This window comes from Pteropus vampyrus, unplaced genomic scaffold (genome assembly GCF_000151845.1).
Source record: "Pteropus vampyrus isolate Shadow unplaced genomic scaffold, Pvam_2.0 Scaffold1000003106, whole genome shotgun sequence".
Taxonomy (NCBI): Eukaryota; Metazoa; Chordata; class Mammalia; order Chiroptera; family Pteropodidae; genus Pteropus; species Pteropus vampyrus.
Window position 1 is genome coordinate 56,272 of NW_011917508.1, and position 19,296 is coordinate 75,567.

The following is a 19,296-nucleotide window of genomic DNA, read 5'->3' on the forward strand; positions in this document are numbered from 1 at the left end:
TCCCCAGGTTTGGGGTTTTTCAGCCAGTATCTCTTTAAATTTTCTGCCTCCTTCTCATCTCCTGAAGTCCAAGATTATGCCAATATTTGCCCTTTTGGTTGAGTCCCACAGATCATGCAGGCTTTCCTTGCTCATTTTTATTTTCTCCTTGTTCCTTTCTATGTTATTTCAAAATTGTTATTCTCTCAGTCATTTATTCTATCTGCTCTACAGATACTCTCCGGTGTATTCTCCATCTCATTTATTAAATTCTTCATTTTGGAATTTGGTTCTTTATTATGGTTTAGTCTTTCGTAAAGAGTTTATTTGGTCATGTATTTTTTTCCTAATATTATTGAACTGTCTTTCTGAGTTTTCTTATAGCTCATTGAGTTTCTTCAATACAGCTATTTGGAGTTATCAGCTGGACTGCCGTTTTATAGCTTTGATCCAGTTGTTTGGAGAATGATTGATATCTTTTGGAGGCGGCAAATTTCCTTGATTTTTTAAGTTTCTTGTATTTTTGTATTGCTATTTTCACATTAGAAGTATCTTTGCTGGTTATCTTGACACGCGGTACTGCGACTTGGTGTTTTTTAGGTTTGTTACAGGTAGGCCTACTTCACTCTTCTTGCGCCCTCTTGTGGCGGAACTTTTCAGCTTTTGTGAGTTCACGTTCTCCAAACTGACTATGCCGGCTGCTGGAAACTCCACTTTTGTTTTCCAGAAGGTGGCGCTGTAGCTCCAGTTCGTGGCGTCTTTCTTGCAAAAAGACCCTAGTTTTTATGAAACTCCATTTCATGTGAACACTCCAATTACCTGACCTCCTACCGCGGCCGTGCCCATGAGTGTGCACAAGGAGCTGGCTGCAGAGGGGTAGGTGTGAGTTTAGCATTCAGGTATTGAGGGTACCAAGGACCCACTGGGGACATCCTCCAGTGGAATAGTATGATGCTGTATAGGAAGGGATCTCTCCAGCCATGACTGGCACAGCTGGAGTAGCTGGGCACTCACTCGGTGCTTTCTACCTCCCCCACAAGAGAGGTCACCACTTTCCACTTCCTCCGTGGCAGAGGTCGCTGCTGCTGGACACCTTAGCCCTGTCCAGTGTTGCCTTGTGGGGAGGTGGGGGTAGGCCAGGTGGAGTTCATTCCTCTCTCCAGCACCCAAACTCATCCCTTTTCTGCTCCAGGGGCTACTGGAATCTCCCCTCAGGTTAACTGAACTTCTACAAATTCTGTCTCTCCCCAAGTCGTGGAGGTCCAGCCTCAACACTGGCTGCTGCAGGACAGAGATGGGTTTCTCCACCAGCCTCTGCATAAGGGAGAAGCCCCGCACTGAGAAGTCGCCATCAGCTAGTTCAGCTCCATGTTTTGCTGCCTTGACAGAGGTGTGGCACTAGCAAAGTTCCTCTTATGCTCTCCAATGCATCCAAACTTGTTTGGGTTTGGTTTGGTTTTGTTTTGTTTTGTTTTGTTTTGTTTTGTTTTGTTTTGTTTTGTTTTTTCTCCAACAGAATGTTGAAATCTCTCCTCAGGAAACCCGGACTTCTGCAGAGGCTCACTTGTCCGTGGGTGTCTGCCCAGGTCAGCACTCTCCAGGTGTTCCAGACCACAGGCAGCAGGGACTGAGGCTGGCTCAGAGGCTTCTGCCATTTCCACAGCAGATACCAAGATCTGTCTGCCTATTGCCTGATGCACAGGTGAGCAGGATTCCTCCTGGGTCCCTTGGAGTTCAGTGTTCTGTGGGTTCCACAACTTCCACAGAGGCACTTTTGTTCACTGATGGATGTCGGATTTTAGTTGTTAAATGGGGGCCCAAATGAGAGAGATTTTATGCCACGATGATGCTGACCTCACTCCCCGCCTCCAGGTTTTCACTACTTGCTCCCATAGGGTAAGCAAGTCTGGGCCAGACCTGCTCCCTGGACGGGTGGGCCATTTCTTCCTTCTCCACTCTGAGCAGTTTGGTGGATAAGTAACTCAAGGACTCAGTGGGGGTCTGGCCATTTATCTCTCTCTCTTCTTCCTTTCCAACAATCTGTGCTGATTCCGTAATTTATCTTTGGGAGAAAAATTTATCTGTTAGGACTTGAGCATAAACTATGTGTTTTAATTCAACTTTTGCCAGACGTTTTTGCCAGACCTTGTTCAATTATTAATAGAGAGATACTCTGGTTCCCACTCAGCTACCATTCTTTACATAGAGCTTCTTTGGAACTTAATTAAAGAAGCTTGCTGAATGGCGTGGAAGAATGTAGGCATCCGCTGGCCCTAAAGCAGGATCCTTTTATTAACACAGTACTTCACATGAAATCCCTATCATTTTAGGCTTAAGTTGGAATTCTGGATACCCAATTCACTAGCTATCTGTGCATTTGAAAGGAGATTTAAATTTACTTATTGTAGTTCGTGCCTCTTAATATAGATTTAAAATTCCAAAGGAGGATTTTAAAGAATTTTTGTATGTGGGAAGCTACTGTACTCATCACAATAATCACTTTCTTCTGGTTGCAAGTAACGGAGACAGACTACAGCAATCTCAAAGGTAAGCCTGTTGATAATAGAAACTATTGTACAACTGGTCTAATCAATAGCCATGAGAAACCAAAGCAGTTTATCATTTCATCTCTTCATCTCTCTCATGGGCAATATGCTTCTCTTTCCTCATCTGCTGCATTCTTCTCTCTATGTACCAGCTGGTTTCTTTTGCTTACTCTGAAATGCGTATAGATAGATGCGTATAGATAGACTCTCTCCCTCTCTCTCTCATGCGAGCACGCACATCATAATCTTTTCACTTTAGTGTCTGCAGTTAATTGACCTTTTTTCTCACGCATTTTTGTTTACCAATTCTCAAGTTCCACGATAAAAATACAAGAAATCGAGGTCATCTTTCGAAGTCAAGCTCCAGATACCGAGAGTCAGAAAATCCAGGGAGGAGGAAGCTGCGGTCCTGGATGCGGTTCATGGCTGCTCGGGCAGAGGGGCTTCGCACAGATGCTAAAAACATGTCTAAATCGTGTTTTATGCTTACAAGTTTGTGCGCTATTAACGTAAAAATATTAGGTTGTGGAAGAGGGGAATCTTCTTATTCAATTCTTGTGCATAAAAAGAAACACATCCTTCACGACTGTTTTAGATATCTTTTGCTGCATAACAAATTACCCCCAAACTTAGTGGCTTATTAATAAAACAAAGTATTACTCATAATTTCTGTATATTGAGAATTCAAATACGGCTTACCTGGATTTTCTGCTTCAGGGTCTCTCACCGTCTGCAATCTAAGATTCAGCTGTCACTGTAGTCATCACAAGGCTCAGCTGGGGAAGGACTCACTCCCTAGCTCCACATAGGGCTGCTGTCAATACCAAGGTCCTTGCAGGTTGTTAGACTGAGAGCCTCGATTCATCGCTGCCTTTGCCTGGAGCAACCCTCAATTTCTTGCCATGTAGACCTTTGCATAGGGAAGTTCACAGCATGGCAGCTGGCTTCATTAATGTGAACAAGCAAAAAGGCAAGGGCAAGAGGGTCACGGTCTTTTATAATCTAATCATGGAAGGGACATCCCGTCATTTTTGTCTGCATTCTATTGATTAGAAGCAATACACTAGGTCTAGCCCACACTCAAGGGGAGAGAATTATACAAGAGCTTGAATGTCAAGAGGTGGGGGTCACTGAAGGACATCTTAGAAGGCTACTTAATGACAGTCCACCCTCTGGCCTACAATAGTTCACATCTCTCACACATGAAAATATATTCCTGCGTTCTCTCTAAGTCTAATCTCATTAAAAGAAGAAGCACTTATTTGGGCCCCTTTCTCTTCAAATTGGATAGGTTTGTTTTAAAAGAGAAATTTCTGTTCTTGGAATGAGTTGAGAAGTTATTGTGTAATATCACTTATAAGCAGAGAAATTAACGCTCATTAAACTGAAAACGTTGACCAAATACGACCAAAATAAGGCTAATATCACCATCCTTCCTTTATACCTTTCCTTCTTTTGCTGATCAAAGAAAACCCAACTTTTATGTCTTTAGTCCTCATTTTAGAATCTAAGACACCCACAGGAAACCAACAGAAGACTAACAATGAAAGAAACACTGACTCTGGCTACTCACTGGGGCATCAGAATTGCCCATTCAGAGATTCTGCATTTAGTATTGCATCTTTGGGTCAGCCCTTGGCTATACCCACCATACTGCGAGCACTGTAATAGTACTAGGTGAGGTACAATATGAAGGAAAAGTTGGGCAAAACTATGCATTTTAAGTGCCACAGAAAGGATGCCTGCTGTGAGCCTCACGTGGACTAAATAATTGGGAGCTTAGTGATAACAGGGATGGGATGAGAAGGTTTCAGAGAGATGAAAATGGAAACAAGGCTTGAAGAATGAATCAAAATTAAGTGAAGCAGATGAAGGAACATTATATGCAGCTGGACTGCGGCTGCAGAGAGAAAAGGGAATAGTAGAAGATAGATGGGAGTGGATATGACCCGATTGGGGCGAGATCTTCGTAAATTAGGCTCAGGAATATGGATGGACAGCAGATATAGTGTGTGAATGGATGAGCGACAATGTCTCTCTCATCCTTGAATCCCCTAGTATTTCGTTCTAAACTTTGCACACTATAGACTTTAATAAATTGATTTGTACTGAATCGAAGCGAAGCAATGCCTCCTGAACTAAGTATCGAAAGAAGACCTAGTACAAGGTTTTCTGTGCTTCTAACCTACTTGTGACCTGCGTCAAGTTTCTTCCGGACTCTGGCTCTTGCCTGTGAAATGGCGCCATTGGATGAAATGAGCCCCGTAGTTAAAAGAGCAACACAACAAGCTGACAATCACACAGTGCTCTTGACTCCACATCTCCTTTTCTGCAACATGATATGACTCACCAGAAATAGTCTTGAGGCAAGATAACTTAGGAACGATTGGTTGGCATGTTGAAAGCAATTAGAAGAGCCCTGAAATATCACTGGTAAGTGTATATCAGCCCCAGGGGTAGCGATGTGTTTACAATTTTTTTTTTTAATCTGATACTCAGGCTTTTGTTATCTCTACATCTATGCTCTGAGATTCTTTTTTTCCTGGCCAGATTTAATTTTTTGAGTGTTAACAGAAGCTAAAACACCATATGGAAAATTGCCCAATCCTTCTCGATTTCAGACTTCAGAGTTCTAAATAAAATTAAGGTTGTCACTATATGTTTCTTTCTCTGGTTTTCTACTCCTCAGATCCAGGTCAAAAGCAAAAGGCGGATTCTGTAAATGTTAATGAGATTAACTGAATAACAGTTCACTATTTCCTCTCCTAATTAAGAATCAAGATGTTTCAGGAGATTGGGCGAGGACTTTTTTGAACTGATGATTGTAAACCAAAAGATTTAAAACCACTGAGATTTACTCACATGTTCCTTTATAATTTGCATTTTTTCATGTACATGATCTAATTCGGACTGAGGAGTTGAGTAACCAAGGGAACTTTACAATTTAAAGCAGACATCTACGGTATTTTTTCTGGAAGGCGTTAATTATAGCCTTTGCCACTCCAGGTCCTGGGGCACAGGGAATAAGGGGGCAAGCAACACAATCCCGAAATTGGTAACGGTTGAGTTTGTGGTTTTCTCTCCTTTTACTCTAAGGACCCTTTTCCCCATTTAGCAATGCTGCATCTTCCAAGGCCCTAAGCAAATCTAATTTTGTAGTGTTAATCAAGGCATTTCTTTGTGGACATTTAAGGGCCTTAAAATTGGGAAGAGAGTTCCCATGAGGCTGTAAGTCACACAGGCTATGCAATTAGACAGTAAATAACATGTATTGATAATGATTCTACAATGAACAGCGGCTGTGGAAGATACAGAGAAATAAATATAAGCTCTGATCCTCGCTCTTAAGGAACTTTCAGTCTAGTTGAAACAGACACAGGCATATAGTAATAAGATGCTGAAAATGAAACTCCCCCAATGAATAATATAGACAATAAAGGTCTTAGGCGTTTGGAAGTGGGAGGAATCACTTCTATAGTGAGACTCAGGGTGGCTTCAGAGAGTTGTGTCTTCCTGCACACCACCAAGACCTTGAAACAAAACTGGGATGCTGCGCTGTTTGAACAGGTGGACCCCAAGCAAGGTAATGGTAGTGTTGATAAGGATTTCATATAGAAAGATTAATGCAAAGCAAAAGGGCCAGGTCAGAAAGAGACAAGATTTATGGAGAACATTCTTAGCTAGAACACAAGAACTACTTGGTTTTACCTCAGGAAATATGACTCGGCACAGTTGGGGTGGCATTTTGAAATAAACAAACAGAAAAAAAACCAGTTCAGCCAAAATCGGGGAACACAAACTGGATCCCTGGTTCTTAAAAAATTATGGAACAGAAATATTTCCATTTGTTCTCCTGCAATTAGTAAGGAGAACAGAGTATTTTCTATTTTAGCTCTCACTGCATCTATAATTTAGAACCAGACAGGAACAGTGGCAGAAGTGCTGGGTTTTCATAAATTCTTGTCTTGGGCATCAGGGAACTGAATTAGATGATGCCATTTGGGACTGACTTATTTAAGAGTACGATCGATCATCCTATCTTCTTTTTTGTGCTTCATTTTTGTGTACGTGTAGGAGGGATGAGGGTGGCTACTATTTGTCTGTTGTATTCTAGTGATCCAGCAAAGGCAAGTAATCATTACTATATTGCAGCACCTAAATATAAAAAGCAAATATTAACAAAACCAAAGGAAAAATAGACAGCAATACAAAAATAGTAAGGGCCTTCAATACCCCACTTTGAATAATAGATAGACTATTCACCCGAAATCAATATGGAAACAGAAGTCTTATATAACACTATAGATTAAATGGGCCTAAAGAAGATGTATATACCATTCCATGCAAAAGCAGAACATACATCCTTCTCAAGTGTACACACACCATTCTCCATGATAGATCATATATTGGGCCACAAAACAAGTCTTAACAAATTTATCAAGCACCTTTTCTTACCACAGCTGTGTAAAACTAGAAATCAAAAACAGAAGGAAAGCTGGAAAATGCACAAATACATGAAAATTAAACAACATATTCCTGAACAACCAATGTGTCAAAAAAATGAAGCAAAAGCTAAATAAAAATCTTTACAAAAAGAAAGTAGAAACATCACTAACCAAAACTTATTAAATGCAGCAAATGCAGTTCAAAGATGAAAGTTTATAGCTCTAAATCCTACATTAAGAAAAAAGACCTAAGTAATGTCAGAATCGTGGAGGCATAAGTTCTTCCTCTTTTCTCTCCTTTTTTGAACAACTCATTAGCTATCAATAACCAAAGAAAAGTGCCTGCCACACCTTACACCAAGGGACCTGAGAGGATTCTTGCACACTTGTTCATCAGAAAATAAACAAGACTTCGGGATGGGCTGAGGAGCCAAGGGAATCGATGCCCGGCCCCGCTCCCACTTGCTGTGATGGGCGGTAGAGGAGGAGACGGGAAGGTGGGCCCCTGGCTTGTGCAAACCTGAGCAGATACCCACGGGCGAGAGAAAATTTGTACAAGTCCAGCCTGCCTGAGGGGAGAATCCAGCAAACCATAGGGATATTTGGCGGGGATTGAGAAGATTGGAAACAGAGCAAAGGGAGAAACTTGGCAGAGCCACATCCACCCCAGGGAAACATTGTAGGAGGCTAAACTGGTGGCCGCAGAAGAGGTGGAAAGCTTCTTCAGAAGAGGTGGAAAGTGCAAGTGGTGATGACGGCCGCACTACCAGGTTGCCAGTGGAGAAACCTGTTTCTCTCTCGCAGCACCTGGATTTATGAGGAGGGACCTTCATGGCTGGGGGAAGAGAGGTGAAAGAGACGGAAGCAGACAAAAATATATAGTAAAGAATGTGGTTCCTGATGTTCACTTCAGGTCTTCCACAGGAAGTCTGCCCACAAGCCTCTGGGAGTGCCCCACTCAAGGATCTCCCCACTTGACCCAGTGGAACCCCCATGTGCTAAACCTGACCTCCCGCTACTTGTGAGTGCACTGTACCGCATAAATAAGAACAAGCTCCAGTAGACAGGGAGTGTGCTAGGAAAAGTGCAAGGTCCCTGGGCAAAGGAAAAAGCACAAGCTGGAGCTATAGTGCCACCTTCCGGACTACAAGTGAAAGTTTCTAAACTTTCAACCTGCTAAATTCTAAGAACAAAAAAAGACATAAAAGCTTAGTTAAGGAAGTATATGCTACTAAATGTGAATGCAGAAGCACTCTGCTGAAAACACTATAAAAAAAATCAAGGAAATATGGTATAAAAACTGATAATTCTTCAGCAACCAAACTCAAAGTCACAGAATATTGTGATCGAAATGATAAAGAATTCAAAACATTTGTTATGAAGCAATTAAATAAGCTACCAAAAAAAAAAAGAAGTCAGAAAGGAAATTTACTGAACTCGGAAATAAAATGGATGAACAGAAGGAGTTCTTTACCAAAAAGAATAAAATTATAAAAAAGAACCAAACAGATATTCTGGAGCTGAAGAATTCAGTAAATGAAAAGAGTGCAATAGAGAGCATCTGTATCAGGGAGGACCAGATGGAAGACAGAATAACTTGGAGGACAGGAATATATAAGTAATAACTTTATGAGAAAGAGAGAGAAGCAAGGTTTTAAAAGAGTGAAGAAAGGCTATGAGAGCTCTTAGATTTGACCAGAAGACAAATATTGGAATTAATTGAGGTTCTAGAAAGAGAAGAGAGGGTGAAGACAACTTCACTGCATTACAGAGTGGGTATCATGTTCATTCACCGAAGTGACGCTGAACACATTCATGTTGCAAGTAGTTGGTTAAAAACTTTTTTATAAATGTGTTTGCAAACACTTTACTGTGCATGCATTACAGAGTGATATTACTTTAAATTACGGAAATAACATGTAAAGAACGAATCCTGCAAGTAGCTCTTAAAAACGACTCTAAAAAAATGTTCTTAAACAATTCACTACATGCGTTACAGAGTGGGTATCACCTCCATTTCTGGAAATAACACCGCCGAACACATCTTGCAAGTAGCTTATTCAACATCGTTATTAAATGTGTTCTTAAAAACTTCACGGCATGCATTAAAAATGGATGTCACTTCCAGTCACTGAAATAACACTTGTTCACGTCATCTCATAAGTTGCTTGTTTAAAACAACTTCATAACAGTTGTTCTTAAACATGTCATGCCATACATTATGTCACTGAAATAAAACTGTGCTGAATGCATGTCCAAGCAGCTTGGTAGACACATCTTTATAATAAGTTTTAAAATCACTACATGCATTACAGATTGGGTATCACTTTCACTCTCCAAATAACACTCTTCTAAATGCAATTGCCAATTACCTTGTTAGAAACGTCTTTATAAATGTGTTCTTCAACGTATCACTACATACATTAAAGAATAAGTATAAGTTCCAGTGAAAAAAGCAACACTGTGCTTAACTCCTCTTTCAATTAGCTTGTTACATCTTTATTAAATAAATTCTTGAAAACTTCACTACGTGCATTATAGAGTGGGTGTCACTTCCATGCACTAAAATAATACTGCTGAATGCATCTTGCAAGTAGTTTGTAGGAACATCATTATAATAACTATTTGAATCACTTCACTACTTTCATTAAGAGAGGGTATCACCTTAATTTGCTGAAAATTTCTGTCTCGTATGCATACTACAAGTAACCTGATAAAAACAGTTTTTATAAAAAGTATTCTTAAACACTTCACTACATGCATTACAGAATGTCTATTATACCAAGTCACTAAAATAACTGTGCTGAACGCATTGTAAGGTAGATTGTTAGAAACATATGAAATGTGTGGTTTTTTTTTTTTTAATTCACTATGTGCATTACAGAGGGGTATCACTTTCATTCACTGAAATAGCTATGTGCTGAACCCATCATCCAAGTAGATCGTTAGAAACATCTTTTAAGATGCGTTATTAAACAACCTTACTACACGTAATACTTGCACTTCCTGAAATAACACTATGCTGAAAGCTACTTGCCATTAGCTTGTTAGAAACATCTACATTAAATGTGTTCTTAAGCACTTCACTATCTGCATTACAGAGTGGGTATCTGTTCCATTCACTGAAGTAACACTCTCTTGAATTCATCTTGCAAGTATATTTTTAAAAACATCTTTATTAAACGCCTGCTTAACACATTACTACATGTATTAAAGGGTAGGCATCACTTCCATTCATTAAAATAACACCATTTCAAATGTATGTTTCAAGCAGCTTTTGAGCAGCGTTTTAATTAAATGTGTTCTGAAACTTGTCCCTGGTGCTTCCTCCTCTGCCATTTTCTGTGACATCACTCCTATGTCTTAAAACTATAGCTAGATCTTCTAAGAGTACTATGACAAGCACTGAGTCATATAAAACTGTCTACAGTATTTATCAATATTTATCAAAATTCATTAACACAGTTGAAGGTCATAATAGTGTTTAAGCTAACAAACTCAACTAACTAATAAGCACATTTTGTGACACTTTAAAAAAGCCAAAAGAACCGAACAGGTATTGGGCTTAATTTATTTTTGTTCTATAAAATAAGCGTGATCCATTATTGTCTATAATGCCTACATCCTTGTGTGCAAGAGATTAGTATGAGCTTCACCTACTTCCTCACATACTAACTTGATGACACAACCCCTGTAACTGTGGTAAATGTTCAAAGCTCTCTGGGATTGTTGTTATTCCATCATTTTAGCATCATTTGCACTTTTCTCACATAGGGATAAGATTGAAAGCTGAATCCATGTAAAATAAGTAGGTGATGATCAGTAATGATACATCATTTTTAATATGCCATAGCTAGATAACTGTCTTGTAGAAGCATCTGGATTCAGGCATGGCAGAACTGTCTGAAATGATATGCTACATTTGTTGGGGTCAAGAAATAAAGTTCTCATACAGTTTTGTACAGTGGCAAATGACTAATTTTGTGAAAGACACGTTAAATTTTTTCTTAAGAAAACATTTTTCAAAGTTTATACAAAAACGTACTAAGTATCTGATCTTGAAACATTGTTAACCTCTTCACTAAAATTGGCACAAGAAAAATCTTGCTGTGATTCATAGACTTGCATACACAGAGAACTTCTCTTAGTCATCCCAACGAGGATATTGGAGCATATGCTTCATTTGTTCAAATCTTTTTTCTCAATCTCTCATCCCGACTTCAGCCGGCATGTATTCCGACGTTTTTATAGAAAAATGTTGTATTCCAAGACAATTTCCACAGCATCATTAACAAATAATGTATTAGAAAGAAACGAATTTTATAGGCAACTAAAATGCTCCTTTAAACACACACACAAAATTTTTATCTTAACCTAAAATGTATCCCATGTATTTCTACCTTGGCAGAAAAAAAATATATATGCAATATTAAGGCAGAAAAATAGCTTTAATTTCATGAGGTTCTCACCAGTAAGGCTGTCTATGGGTGAGGAATCTGAGCACAGCTAGTGAGGCATCCAGACCCCATTCTCTATCTCCACTTATCACAGTGAGTATCTGTTTAATTCAATGATGCACTTAAGAGATCATGAGTTGCCTCCTGCTATTTAGACTCAAATAGTATGCTTCTGAGTTTTCACTTTTTAAATGGCTTTTCTATTTTTCCTCTGTCAGGCATCACGTGTGCCTGTTTTTGTTTCCTTTCTCTTTAGCTGGGGCTGGAAAATCAAATGACTGAGCTTAAAATAATTATTTTTTAAATAAATAAAAATAAAGTTATCCTAGTAATACTTTTTTTACATTTTTTTTGCCCACCAGACCAAAATATTTCTTCATTTAGTATCTTCATTGATCATGTGGTATGATTTTTTAGGTTTCTGGAAAGGCAAACAAACTCCTGCCATTACCATATCGACAGTGCTTTAAGACACAAAAGGTAAAAACTTCAACATATTTGACTAAGTTGCTTTTCAGCTCAGCAACAGATTAATACCAATGTTTAGACTGCAGAGAGTATCAAAAAAGGTAATGTGTACTTGTACTGCCAAATATTTTTCTGTTACTACCCAATTCTCTAGTATCTCCTAATGATGCGTAGTTCCCTCAGAAGGCATCCTTATTGCCAACTTTAAAGTGACCATGCTGTCATCTTCAAAGGAAAACAGGAATGTTATGGTCACCATCTACCTTAAGTCACTGTCACCCACCAATCGGCAGGCATATATTCCTACCTTTTTATAGAAAAATGTTGTATTCCAAGACATTTTCCACAGCATCATTAACAAATAAGGTATTGTAAAGAAACCAATTTTATAGGCAACTGAAATACTCCTTTAAACGCAAAACATCTTCTGACATATTGAAAACAGCTCCTGGCCCCCTTGTGGGGTTATAGAGAAATGAGTTGAAAAACTGCTTTTTGAATCGTTTGGCTCATTAACGACACATTTCCAGAGTGTACGCAGGTATTTAGTGGTTCAAGGATAAAGTACTGGATTAAGTCTGGATTTACTTCTAGTTATCTGTCAATGACTCCCTGGATCTCTTAATGCCTCCGTTTCTCCATTCTCTAGTTTCTTTTTTCATTTGTACCTGAAGTTCCTGGGGGGAAAAGGTATTATAAAAAGTACAGCCAACATGCATGAAGAAAAATTATGAGAAATTATAAAAAAAATGTGGCCTTTAAAAATGAAGAACTCCTATGTATAAATTGTTCTGATCAAAAGTGTTAATGCCTGTATGTTTGTAAAAAATATATACACAAACATGAACCTGGCTTGGTTGCCGTCCCATTGAGAGCCTCAAAAAGTTGAATAAAAATTCCATTTGAAAACCTTATGTCGTTTTATGGGTGCCGTGGGTCTGGTTTATGACTCTAATCCAGGAGTCAGCATTGACACCTGAGCGCCCAAGGACAGCCAAAGTGAACCTTCTCTGCAGTCCAATTTCTGTTCTCAACTCTGGTGCATTTATTCTATTCCGTATAGGAAAAGCCGTGTACCGATTTGTGCTGTCTGTCAATCAGTTGATATTTCTTAAATACAGATGCCATTCTCTGTGGAAACTTTAAGATTTCCTTGGAAAAGAATAAATAGCCGTTAATAGTTTATTAAGCACGTGAGTCTAATTCTCAGGCATGTTTAGCTCAAGGGTCGGCTCTTCTTTGCTGGGGAAACAAATCAGCCCTTCAGAACCTTATTAAAGGCTCCCGTTTGAGCGAAACGTCCTCTAGTGCGGAATTTCCCGCTGATGGCTGATCCGCTAACACGCCAGGCCTTCGATCCCCTCGTCCCCTCGTCGGACCCCAGACCCTCTGAAGTCTGGGCTGCAGGAGAGTGCGGGCAGTCTCGAGATCGCCCAAGCTGATCGCTGCTTCCCGGTGACCACACGACAGGGTGCTGGTCGGCGATACGGGTCCAGGGCTAATATTGGGTGGCAGGTCCCCCAAACTCTGGCCTTGGGATCCCAGTCCCGACGCACGCCCTCGGCCCCCAGGGTCTCTCCTGCACTGTGAAAGGGGGACTCGCCAGCGATCGTGGGCTGTGGCGGGGAGGGGTGGTGGCAGGACGAGGAGCTTCAGGGGCTCGGGGAGGGGGCAAGCAGCGACTGAACCGAGGGGGTGGAGCTGAAGGTAAGGGGTGATCCTGGGGGCGACGGCGGCATAGTTCTCGGCCTAGGTGGGGGTCAGCGGTGGATCCGTGGCGGGTGCGGGATGCGCTGGGAGGAGGAGGTAGCCGGAGGCCCCGGGTGGCCCCTGCTGCACAGAACATGAGAGGGAGGGGAGGCCGTGGGCCGTGGAAGCCCGCTTTCCCCGGGAGTCACCGCGGCGATAGACCCAGGCGCCTCCGGCCTCATCCTCAGGCTTTGGGAGCAGAGCAGGCAACCTCGGCAGGTGAAGGGGACTGTCCCGGGCAAGGTAGGCGGAGCGGCACACTCACCCCTCACCGGAGGAGGCGGGGCCTCAGGAAGGTGGGTGTGGCGAGGGCCGGGCGGCGAGGACGTCACTTAGGAAAAGATGATGGTCCTGAGCTAGGCGGAGATGAAACTAGGGAAGAGGCGTGTGGGAGGAGGGGCGAGTAGGACTGTGCCAAAGGGAGGGGTGGTAACGGGGGGACGGGGCTACGAGTGGTGAGATCCCGGGCGCGGTCAAGGGCCACAGGCGGGCGGCCGCTTCAGAACGGCGGACAGCGGACGGGCGGCGCTGTCCCGAGCACACCGTGTCGTCAAAGACAGTTTTCGGCACCTTCTAACGCAGTCTTTTCTGTTTGGGGAGGAATACAAGTCTTTTCAGCCTGTACAGGTGTCCTGTTGGGGCTGAGACGCTGGGCTATCTAACTACGGGCAGTAGCGGTTCACGCTGCCCGGATCGCGGGCGGAGGAGGCACGAGATGGGGCGGCGGCTCCGCGAGAGTCCGCTCAGATCCAGGGAAACGGGGAACATAGAGAGCCTGGAAAGCCTAATAGCGTGCTGGGAGAGGACCCGCGGTGTGGACACTGTGCACTGGAGGCGAAAGATGTCCACTGCAGGCGGAGTTCCTCTTGGCTCTTAGAACAGATTCACCGTTGGTTTCTTCCTGCTGGTAACAAAGATCCTAACATACTACATTCCCGGCATGGGCCTTACCTTCTAGTGTGGCTTAACATGCAAGGAGAGAGTAGGAGATGGTGCCGTTTTTCAGCTGGGGCCCAGACAGTACCTGTCAGGCCAACAGTTGTCTGGGAGTAATGAAATGATTACATGGAAAAGAACTGTTGGCACAGCCTTTTCTGGACTCACACATCCCTTTCAAATTATTCAACCACTATTATCCTTTGTTTTGTCTTGTTTTGGTTTTGACAGTCACATTCTCCATACACATGTCTCTTAACCTTTTCTTAAATGCATGATTCTGATGGACTCCTGGTTTAGATTTTCTTCTGAGCATAAACACAAGTCACCAAGCGTTTAAATAACCGAAGCTGAATACAGTTAAGAGTGAAACAGAACTGCCAGAGTTCTTTCCCCAGGTGGTGATCCGGCGCCTTCCTCCCAGCCTCACCAAGGAACAGCTGGAGGAGCAGCTCCACCCACTACCTGCACACGATTACTTTGAGTTCTTTACTGCGGATCTCAGGTGAGAAGCTGTTTACCAACCTTAAGAAGCCGAGATGTGTTGTCACTTGCCGGCAAATCGTAGGTAATAGAAGCCATCTCCATTTCCATCTTCTTTCCCACATGTACCCAGAAATCAGTACAGACCTTTATTTCTGCAAGTATTTCTAAGGAGGCAGATCCTTAAATTTCTCTAAAATATATTTGAACTATGCCTCTACTAGCATCACCATATCTAAAAAGAAAAATAGACCAATTAACAACATATTACTTAATTTTTGTATTTGGGGTATCAGTAAACCTTATTTCTTACAGCATTGAAAAGTAAACTGTATTAAGATATAACAAAGAAAAGTGAATAAGTAATAGCTGTATATAATCTGATGAATTTTCACAAGAGAACACATCCATGTGACTGGCACAAGATAAAGAAACAGAATATCTCACACCCTAGAAGCTCCCTTGTGCTCCCTTCCATCACTAACACCCAGACTCTACCCTGCCCTTCTCAAGTTGTATCATTTTCAATTTCCTTTTACAACTTTGTAGTTAGATGACTCTGACAAAAATTCTTATCTCCAAATCTCCCTTTCATTAACAAAGAGACACCAGAACTCAAGTTAGACCATTAACAGGTGACAGGTCAGCTGTGATTTAGTGATCTTTAGTATGTTTTTGTTATTTTTATTTTTATTATTTTCCTTTTTGTCTTCAATATCATGAGTTCTCATTTGTGGTAGCCATATAAACTTTACTGTTGAATAAGTACATTTAAGTGAAAAATGTCAGTCCATTCAATGAAAATACCACAAACAGGTAAATAAAGAGATGGTTAAAGAAAAATTTAGATCACTTCCAGATGACTAAGGTTTAGGAAAACTAGTACAGTTAAAGGGGGTCAGATGCTGGCCTCAGAGAGACTCAGACTGGAATCCCAGTCCTACCTTTTAACTGACTGCTCCCTCTGCAATGACCTAATTTCTCTGAGCCTCAGTGTTCTCATCTGTGAATAGGGTTGAAGTTCCTGCCAGTTAAGGAAATTGGTAGTTGTGAGATAGCAGAGAAAGATTTAGTTCTTCTGTAGACGCTGTAAAATGTGCTATAGTAAGTCATCTTAAAATACCTAAAAATGTTCTCTAAATCTCTAGTAAATAGTATTTTACAATATGGCATTGTCTTCTACGAATGCATCATAACTAGCTTGCACTGCAGCCATGATGCATGATTAGGCATGACCTTTGAATAACCTTGCCTTTGGTTTTCAATTCTGAGACCAGTTATTTTAGCTCTGGCTCTGTGCAGTAGAGAAAGTGATCTAAAGTGTCTTTACCACATCACTGAAAATATCTCAGTTAATGTTTTGTTTGTGCGCTTATTTGTTCGCTTTTGCTAAAGAATATCCAGAATGTTGTGATTTACTGAGAGATGATTCTCTGGCATAAAGGTTTTATCTGAATTAGTTTCCAGACAAAGAAAAAAATCGGCAAAATTAAAGAAGTCATGCATTTTAGTAACTATTTTCACTGTTATCTCTTATTTCAGTCTTTATCCTCATCTCTACTCAAGAGCATACATTAACTTTAGAAATCCTGGTGATATCCTTCTTTTTAGAGATCATATGATAGCTAGATCTTCATTGACAGTAAAGATTGGGTCACTGGCTTTTGAAACTCTTCATTACACACTCTAAGTACATTAATCAAGTTTTGCTAGAATGTGATTTTTTATTTAGAAGTTTTATGATACTAATCTAAAATAATTTTGTAAATTTCGATTCTGTTACTGGGATTATGTGCTTACGCAAAAATTAAAATTATATATAAATCAAAGTGTTCCAGCAATTCTACGTAAGAGTGACAACCTATATGTATTATCATTGGAGAGTGAAGTTTTTCATATCAATGCATTTTCTGGATAAGTGAATTTTACTTTATGTCCCAAAACTAAATTATTTTACCAATAGATGATAGAAATTTTATGAAGTATGTTATTCACTTATATCTGTCTTCCTCAACAGAGTATGCTTCGTAACTATATCATTTCTGGATGACGCCATTGGGAGGGGATTATAATAATAAACATCAATTTTGATCCTGTTAAACTCATTGTCTGCTGAGAATATTATTTACCTCTACACTACATACTTCCAATTCTCTGTATTTTGGAGGTTCTGCTTTTGATTTTTTTTCTTTTCCTCCTTTCCTGTCAGACAGAATGTCAGCTGTTGAGTTCACTTCTATCAAGTCTGTACACTTTTAACTGCATATTGTTTTGTATACACCTCTCACCAAACAACCTCTTCCCACTCCTCTCCACCCCTTCCCCACTACTGATGTTTTCTTCTCCTCCAATGAGGGTCACAAACTAGAAATGATGGTTAGGGAGTGACTAGGCTGAGGCCAAGAGATTTTTCCTATGTGTAAAAGCAAGTTTAATGCTTGAACTATTTGACATTGGTGTCAAATGCTTACTTTTTCATTAATTCAATCAAGTGCCTTTTTTCTTTCCTTTTTAAAAATTGTAGTAAAATACACATAAGATAAATTTACCATCTTATTCATCTTTAGGTGTAGAATTCAGCAATGTTAAGTATATTCACATTGTTGTGCAACCGATATCCAGAACTCTTCTTACAAAACTGAAACTCTGTACTCATTACACAACTTCTTATTTCTCCCTCTCTCCAGCTCCTGGCAACCACTCTTTTACTTTCTGTTTGTGTCTTTGACTACTCTAGATAGCTTACAGAAGTGGAATCACACGGTATGTGTCTGTTTGTGACTGGCTTATTTCGCTTAACATAATGTCCTCAAGGATCACCGATGTTGTAGCATGTGTCTTCCGGATAAATGAGAGTTGCAATGTCATAGTCCCCTGCTCATTCCTGACAAGTCTAAAAAGATTACTCAGTGGGTTTAGTACCAAGGTAGAACGTTCCATTTGTTGATTAAGCATATAGCAGATTCTCTTAGTGATCATTTCTATCTGTATGTTCTCCTCCTCCCACCACATAACAACAAGTTTCTACTAACTTTTATTCTAAATGTTTCTACTTGAAGCAAATCTTACCTTAATATTATTTACACTCTTTGAAAACTCCTCTTTTAGCCAACTATCTCTTCTAAGCAAAGTAATTTCCTTGAACTCATGTAACAGATTGATAATTGAATTAACCTTTTAAAATTAAAAAAATTTAAATGTACTAGGAAACCTAGTTAAAGATATTCCATAATACACTCTTTGGTTTGGAGAGATCTAGTTTATGAAGGTATAAATTGTATATGGTAAAATTCGCCATTCTAACACGTACAGTTTGATGTATTTACACATTCAAAATATGAGGAATCATTTCATTTAGTACATAATTGCCCTTCCTTTGTTTAAATGGGGAGTTTGACATGCTAAGGTTTCAGTTCCTTGAAAGTATAATTAAGTTATAGTTTAACAGTAACATTATCATTGCTATGCTCACTCCTTAACTAAGCTACATTATTTTTTAAAAAAGAGATATACTAGAATTTCATAATTTTTTTTTAAATTTGTTTCCGGTTAAAAGCCTCCAATATCCTGCAGTGGTATAATTTGCTCTGTTCCCGAAGATAGCCACGAAGAAGGTAAAGAAAAAGATGCCAAAACTGGAAGCGTTGAAAATGACGAGCCCTTTCAAAGGCTGGATTACAAAACTACCAAATTAAATACATCGATCAAAAATAATTTTTCCTCCTATATATGGGGAGGAGTGTATTTATTTTATTGTTTTCTTTTTAAATTCACAGATCTAGAATATAAGAAGTTTTTAGAAACTTACTGTGTAGAGGAAGAAAAAACTTCTGCCAATCTCAAAACTCTTCTGGAAGACATAGAGGCAAAGATAAGATAACACATTGGTTTGTTTTGCTCATTTCTACTCTTTATTTTATTGAGATATGTATTTATAGAGTATGTATTAATATCTTCTTTTCATGATTATCCTAAAAATTGACACTTACGACAGGCTTGGCAGAAATGTAGACTATTTCTTAGTTTTGAGAAAAGGATGGCATGATGGCAGGTTGGGAAAATATTCTGAGCATCTGTTGGTGGAGATCCCCTGCGTTATCGGTTAGTAGTTTGTTTCAAAACTATGATGAACGAATAGTGGCAAAGACATTTGAGTGCTCTCTGCCTGGCTGCAACAGGGAAACATTATATCTCAAATATGAAGTCAGTCATCTTTGCAAAACAGTCACAGAA

At 40.0% G+C, this 19,296-nt stretch overlaps 1 long non-coding RNA gene across 1 annotated transcript; it reads left to right on the plus strand.

Annotated features, from left to right (window-relative positions):
* The first annotated feature begins 783 nt into the window (after nucleotides 1-783).
* LOC111735543 lies at nucleotides 784-2,891 on the plus strand. Its single transcript, XR_002778833.1, has 4 exons — nucleotides 784-855; nucleotides 1,517-1,681; nucleotides 2,407-2,526; nucleotides 2,840-2,891. It is a non-coding gene; the product is annotated as an uncharacterized LOC111735543 (long non-coding RNA).
* Nucleotides 2,892-19,296: the final 16,405 nt, after the last annotated feature.